The 7,724-nt window shown below is 43.3% G+C and overlaps 1 protein-coding gene across 2 annotated transcripts in view; it reads right to left on the reverse strand.

Annotated features, from left to right (window-relative positions):
* The window catches only part of Garre1 (granule associated Rac and RHOG effector 1), a 75,388-nt gene that overhangs the window by 66,976 nt on the left and 688 nt on the right, over nucleotides 1-7,724 (reverse strand). Inside the window, exon 1 of one of the 2 annotated variants that reach the window (XM_055594972.1) lies at nucleotides 7,367-7,424. The exons of the other annotated variant lie outside the window; for it this stretch is intronic. The gene's annotated coding sequence lies outside the window, so the exon portion shown is untranslated. Of the gene's footprint in view, nucleotides 1-7,366; nucleotides 7,425-7,724 lie in introns of those variants that run through there. 2 annotated transcript variants of the gene reach the window in all.

Raw genomic sequence — 7,724 nt, forward strand, 5'->3', positions numbered from 1 at the left:
TACCCCAAAGCCAGAAATGTAGAAACTGCATGGCATCTACTCACCATGGGCTCCCTAGGCAGGAAAGGTTCATGCTGGCTTCCTACTCTGCTCCTTTCCCGTACTACAAGCCTTCAGTTACTGAGGTGCTAATGTAAGCACAGCCCTTCTCCAGATGTCAGGGATACAGAAGTGCTGCTTAGGTCAATGTGCTAGAAAGGCCCTTCCCTGGTGCTAGGTGAAAGATGCTCCAGTAGAAAGAAACTTCAGGGAAGCCAGGTTCTGCCAAAATACAGTGGCTATTGCCATGACAGGGGCAGTCTGATTCATCTGGATGTGAATTTCTGCTCTCAGTAAATATCAGCTGAGTGAAAGGCACTTAGTAATGACCTTAAGCAAGTCAGCTGAAAACTTATACGTCAGTTTCCTTAGAAGAAGGGTGTGGCTAAACTCTGTAGAGTACAGGACTCGGCACATTTCTAGTCTCGGGATGGAAGTGGCCACTCTTCAAGAGGCCTTGGGTTAGCATAGGGTATCTCTGGCAACTCCTCATTCTGGTCTACTAGACAAATGCACCCCAATCCCACATTGCAGTTAAACAATTCACAGAGATAGAGCCTACCTTCCTGCAGCTGTGGGCCCAAACTCCCCAAATCCAGTCAACAAAAGAACCTGCTACTTGGTAAGCTACAGCACAAAAGGAGGTCAAGGCCCACCACTCCCTCCTACTTCAGCCCCAGGCTAGAAGGAAGTGATGGACACAGTTGAGGAAGGGGCCCTATCTCTTCAAATTACAAAGCACAGGACAGTTACTTAAGCACAGCACTGCCCTCTCTTAGTCGCTGCTAAGAGGACCCACTTTCACCTCTCCTAGCATGGATCTCTGAAGCCTGGGGCACCCTAGTCTGGGAGCCAAGCCAGCTTTCCTCTGCCTCTTGGACCAGGGTGACCAGTGAGGAAGACGGAGCTTTTCCCAGGTTCCTTAACCATAACTGAATCTCATTATTATCGAATTCCCAAGTCATTTTTAGTAAGAAAATGTATTTTTTCTGGTGGTATCTAGCTCTAATTCTATATTCAAGCCTTCCCATCATTGGCAGAGCTCTATGAGTTCCAGGGCAGTCTGGTCTGAACAGTAAGTTCTAGGCCTGCCAGAGCTATAGTAAGGTCCTGCAGCCCAATAAAAGAAAAAGAAAGGTTTAAGAAGAAAAGCAGGGCCAGTGAGATGGCTCAACAGGTCAATGGGTAAAACTGCTTGCTGCCAAGCCTAAGGACCTGATCTCCATCCCAGGACCCACAATGCAGAAGCTGAAATCCAATTCCCACAAATCACCCCCTGACCTATACATGTAATGCCATGGTACTCACGCCCACACATATATACAAATAAATTTTCAAATGTAATAATTAAAAAAAAAAAAGGAATGCCATATCAAGGGATAAATCTTAAAATTCACAGTAAATATACAGGCTTTTTTTAAGAAAACAAACGGCACCGGCCAGGGCTACACAGCGAGACTCTATCCCAAACAGAAGAGCAAACCAATGGCACCATGAACTACAAGAGTCAACTTGAAAGTGACCCACACATACTGCATTAAGAGATTCATTATCTGAACTAGACATGAGCTTCAAAGACAAGGGAGAGTGACATGCTGTGATTGTATCAACGGTGCCATTCACACACAGATGCCAAGAAAAGCTGCCATGCACCAATGACATGCCATCACTGAAACAACCCAATTTCAGACCCCTCTAGGCTCTTTCCTGCTTCTTAATCCTTTGTGATGGTTGTCTAGGACACACATCACCCTTGGACGAAGACCTGTGGGGGTGATGTGTGGAGTGGGGGGACTTGTAATCGAAGCACTAACCAGGAAGAGGGGGAAATAGAGTTCCATGCCAGCCAGGCTATACAGCCAGCTCATCTCAAAAAAAAAAAAAAAAAATCTTACCCTCATTTTACTTTTTCTAAAAGTTACCCATCCTGGTCTACATATTGAAAAAGGTGTTAAGGAAGCCATACTGGTTGGACCACTTGAACTCCCATGAAGTTTCTCCTGAGCTCCGGGCGCCTCTGCTGTCACTGCCTCTGGGGACAGCTATCTACCCTGTCTCACCAAATGAACGGCAAACACCATGATGGATGTAAGCTGAATACTCATTTTACTGCACTGCACAGTGTGGACAATCACAAAAAGACACTCCTACCAATCTGTTCTAAGATTTATAAACACGTTAAAGCCACACAGTAAGCTCAGGATGGTGGCCTGTGCTCATAATTCCCGAACCTAGAAGTTGAGGCAGGAAAATTGTTGTGAGTTTGAGGTCAGTCTAGGATACACAGTCAAGTTCCACACCAGCCAGTTTGGGCTAAAGGAAAAAACAACAACAAACAAACACAGTAGAACCCTAGCCATTACTACCTCTATTTTCAAGCTGGGTTAGTCAGCTTGAAAGTTTAGTGGCTTAGAGGCTAGTGACCAGTAAGTGGTTAGATGAGACTTCAGTTTGACTAGTACTTCCTCTGTTCCCTCTGTATATGACTGGATACCACAGACATTTGTTTTAAAATTTATTAATCTTTAAATTGAAAATAATAGGCAGGGGGGAAAAGCATGCCATACAAAATGGTGGCCAAGCCAGTAAAATCAGACATGGTGGCACACAGCAGTAAACCCAGGCAAGGCGACCTTGAATTTGAGGCTAGCCTGGGATACTCAGCAAGACCTGTCTCAAAATTATTTAAATAAATTTGCTGTTCACATTTTAAAATGCTTAAAGAAAAAATGCTTTAAGAACATTAAGTCCTATGCTGATACTTATTTTGATTTTGTTGTTGTTTTTCAAGACAGGGTTTCTCAGTGTAGCCCTTGCTGTCCTGGAACTCACGATGTAAACCAGGCTGGCCTCAAACTCACAGAGATCTGCCTGCCTCTGCCTCCTGAGGCTGGGGTTAAAAGAATGGACCACCATGCCCAGGACACTTATTCTTAAGTTTTTAAGACAGAACCTGTTCAAAATTAACCTCAGAGTAGAAAATAAAAATTAAAAGCATCTATCCAAAAAATTATACCTAAGTGGATGAGCTAAACTTAGCTCTTTCTGAAAATGAGGTGTGTATTCATTTCACATTTGAGAACATTTCTGGCCCAGTCTGGTGACACACACCTGTAACACAAGCACTCAGGAGGCTGAGGAAGAACACTGGACTCCTTAACAATCTGAGGTTTTTTTCTGGAGCCTCATCCCAAATGAACCAGTTCTTTTCCTATCACCTGCCCCAGCCTTTTTTCCTGTACTCAGAAACTTATTTTTCTCTAACTCAAACAGACACATAAGTACACTGTCTTGCATGTAACCTGCTCTTCCCGAGTGATTTAATTCTTGATTTGAAGAGACTGAGAATCACAACCTCCAGATGCTGCACAAGCATTGACTTACCCTTACTCTAAGTCGTACCTATTTTCTATCTTAAGCTAAGAGGGTTTCATGAAACAGAGGATTTGGGAAGGGTGTAGACTCCACTGGGAACAGCATCAATGAAAAGCTCCTAAATGTACACAAACAATTAGAATGTGAAGCAGAGTGAAGGCTACTGGAGGCAACAGACACTGAACACATCAGTTCTCTATGTGTCACAGGGCTACACAAAGGAACAAACACAAAACACTTGGCACCAAACCTGACTAGCACAGTGAGCCTGCAGTAACGCAGACACCACTACCTCAGGCTGCTCACCTCTCAGCTGCATTCAGGTCACCGTCCTGCTTCAGCATCCCTCTCACCAGGCAGCTGGAGTCACCTATTCTCCCACACTGTTACGATAAGCTCAGCCTTCTTCAGAAAGCTGCCCTTGACCCGTTTCAGGTTGGCTTTCCTGCCTGAGCAGTTTGGAAGGAGCCTGTCTGTCATCCCTTCCCACTGTCTGCTTATCAACTTTGTCAGTGAGCCCAGAGCAGTTTCAGGGGGACAAGTTAGGTTCAAAGATAACTGATGCATTAACCAGAAGGCCAATTACTAAGTGTATACCAAAAGAGCTAGCCCTAGCTGGAACTTTCCCAGGCTCAAAGTCCTCATGGCAACACTAAAAGAAAGGTGCAACAGTGTCTCCACTGTACAGCTAGATTAGACAGCATCCCAAAACCAGAATCAACTACAGCAATCTGACCACCTCTTTAGCAAGAATTCCCAAACGAAACTAGGAAAGGTATAGGGAAGGTGGCCCCGCCCTTTGAAACTGCACCACTCCTGGTCAGGACTCCAGACAGAGAAACCCTCACACCTCCTAAACCAGCTCTCCTGCACCCGCTACCACAACTTCCACAGACACTACTCCAAACCTCTCCTGGAAACACAAGTCTTTCTTGGGGGATACAAAATTAAGTTTAAGCTTTCTGGCCACAAACACATTCCAAACATGCCTTCCTTGGGGTTATAGCTGGGTCAGTTTGGGCTGAATTTAAAGTTTTCCCTGAAATTTGTCAAACTCTATTTACAAAATGTCTCTTGGCTTGTGCTTGCATCTTTTCTATAGAGAGCAATTTTTTTTCTTTAATTTTACTCTCTGATAGTCATTTATTCAACAAATTCTCAATTATTTCCAGAACAGTATGTTCCAGACTCCAGACCCTGGTGATAAAAGCAATGACAAAACAGGCAGGATCCCTGAACCTGGCACAACTCTTTTGGGGTCTCCCTCTAGGTGCTTTTAGACACTTCAGAGTTCTGTCTTCTCCAGGCTGTATCTCTTGGCTCTATATTCTGATTCCCCAGTAAATAATGGCCTGTACTGTAGGTGACTGTGAGCTAGCTAAAATAAACTGGGTTAGTTTCTTCCTAACCAGAGCAGGACTAGAGTGGTCCCTGAGGAAGAAGATGTAAAATCTAAATCAAGATGTAGGGAAGGTCAGGCTTTGTAGCACATTCCTTTAATCCCAGCACTTGGGAGGCAGAGGCAGATGGATCTCTGTGAGTTTGAAGACAGCTTGGTCTGCATGGTGAGTTCCAGGACAACCAGAGTTACATAGAAAAACCCTATCTCAAAACAAAATGTAAACAACAAAGGGTAGGAAGAATACAAATAACAAGAACAATCTAACAACAGGAAAATGAGATTGTAGGATGTCAGCTAGTAAGAATTTTAGATTCATCAAAGACGGGCTACCCTGGGGGGTGATGAAGAATTCCCTGTATAGCGGTCATTTAGAAAGAAATAAAGAACTGACATACAAAAACCAGAATTGAAACCAGGTATGATGTCACACGTCTATAGCCCCAGTGCTTGAGAGGTTGATGCAGGAGGATATCAAGTTAAAGGCCGGCTTGGGTACATAAAAGTCTGTCTCAAAAACAAACGACAACAGACAAGCAAAGCCCAAGTTAGGATGGATATGTCACTCTTGACCCAAGGGCAAGAAAGTAAAGTGGTCTCCACCTCCAAGTCTGCTCTGGATGTGAAGGCAGGAACAGGTTTCAAGAGTAAGGGAGGAAGCATGAGGCTAGGCCTCAGAAAATAGCACCAGACAAAGGTAAGAAAATGGGCTACTGCTCTAAAGTGGGCAGCCAAGAGCAAGGCAAGGCTGGTTCATAGCAAGAGTGGCTGCCTGCACCAAATACTTACAAAGTCAGAGGATCTGGGGAGGTAGCTCAGTAGTACAGGGCACACCTACCATGCTCAAGGGCTGAGAGATGGCACAGAAGTTAAAAGCACTGGCTGCTCTTGCAAAAGATCTGGGCTTAACTCTCATCACTCACATGGCAGCTCACAAACATCTGTATTTTCCAGACACAGAGGATCAGCAGCCCTCTTTTGATTTCAGTGGTACTGTATGCCTACGGTGCAGCCTTCATTCAGGCAAAACATTCACACATATAAAACAAACAAACAAAAAGAAATTAACAATCTCAAAGTCTTGAGTTGCATCAGAAAGCATGGCAAAGAGGAAATACAACTAAAAGAAATGAAAAGGAAAAAGAAAAAAGCAAGCAATGACCACTGGGTCAACTAGGAGACCCTCACTCGGACAGTATCAGTAGAAAAACATTCAGAGCACAATTCTTGACATTTTGGGCTCTTTTTTAATTAATACTAAGGGAACCCAGCAATGTGCTCTTGTCACTCCAAACAAAGCAATTCCTAACCAACACTGTTCTAACCAACATTCTTTGTCCATCTAGGAAGGTCATTATTTACCACTGAGGACAAAGTCTCATAGGAGAAGGGACAGAGTGGAAATGCAACCCATGGGATATTCTAGCCTTCTCTCTCTGATAGTGACTTCCCTGGAATGTGGGAGATCTAGAAAACACGGCTCCTGGTGTAGTAGGCTTCAAGTTCTCAACAGACTATTTCATATTCTGTTTTTGTTTTGCTTTGTTTTTTTTTTTTTTAAGGATGCTTAAAGCACGCTGTCTTCCAAAAATCCAGAGATAATTTTAGATTGAAAAAAAATCTAGGCTTGCCAAGGGAATCTGAGAACTTTTCTATCTTGGTCTCCAATGCTAACCTACGTATTCGTGTGCAAAAATAGAGGAAGATTAGAATCTCAAATGCCAGACTGAAAAGTTGCCACAACAAACTTTCACTCTTCATATGGAGTCTGTTATCTTGTCAGCAAGAAAGCAAATGAAACCTTTTGTTTAATATTTTTTTCATATGTATATGTACCCCATACACACATACATGTTTATCAAATATAGAAAGTATTCCCTGAACCTGTAAAGGAAACGATTTTTTAAAGATTGCAAAAAGAAAGAAAATTGACTGTTTTCAAGGCATAAAAACATCCAAATACATGCCAAGTCAAACTTATAAGTAGCCCTTTGCAAATACATTCTTAGAACTTTAAGCCTAAAATAAGTTAATAATAATAGTAAGACAGTAACTGTTACTGGAAGTTAATAATAATAATAATAATAAGACAGTAACTGTTACTGGGATGACTATCCTGCCACTTGGGAAATATTTCTTAAAATAAAAATAAAAACAAAAACAGGGCCTCTTGACCCATGCCTTTAATTCCAGCACGGCCAGCTTGGTCTATACAGTGGGATCCTGTCTCAAAATAAATAAACGAGTAAATAAACAAATAAAAACAACAAAAAAAAGGTTAAAAACTTTTAAGCAATTACGAGGCTCAACACAGGTGAATTTTTCTACAAGACCGGGTCTGAGATTTCCAAACATATCAACAAGGAGAAAAATGGAATGTTACCTTTGACCCCCATTTGTAAGAAGACAATAACCAGATAACCCCCCCCTTTTTTTTTTTGCCACAAGTGTTTTATCTTGCGACAGAGAAGAAAACAATCAAATATTCATCAGGGCTTGGATAAATTATAGTAGCCTCTAAAAGTGACAGAATGTATAGCTATCTGCACTTACTGATGTCACCCAAATGTTAGCCGTGGCTGTCACCGGGCTGCAGGTTGTGGGGCCGTGGTCATTTTCTCCCCTGACACTTGTGTCCTGCCTCCGGTGTTTTCACAAGGACAGAAGCATGAATCGCTTTCACAATGGCAATGGGTGGGGAGGGACACGGACGAGCTATTTTCAACCCGGGGGCTCCCCAGGCTGCGCGTTTTCCCAGGCAAATTTGGTTAAAGTATAAACAAAATTCTTATCGTGCCAAGCAGGCGTGCCCTCTTTCCCCGGCTCCACGAGGGGCAGGAAGACACACCCCTGACCCCGGCGCTCGCCCCGCGGGCGTGGGTCCTTCCTCGGCCCGACCCCGACCCCCTTG

The sequence above is a fragment of the Psammomys obesus genome, unplaced genomic scaffold, assembly GCF_907164565.1.
Source record: "Psammomys obesus unplaced genomic scaffold, mPsaObe1.curated_primary_1811, whole genome shotgun sequence".
Taxonomy (NCBI): Eukaryota; Metazoa; Chordata; class Mammalia; order Rodentia; family Muridae; genus Psammomys; species Psammomys obesus.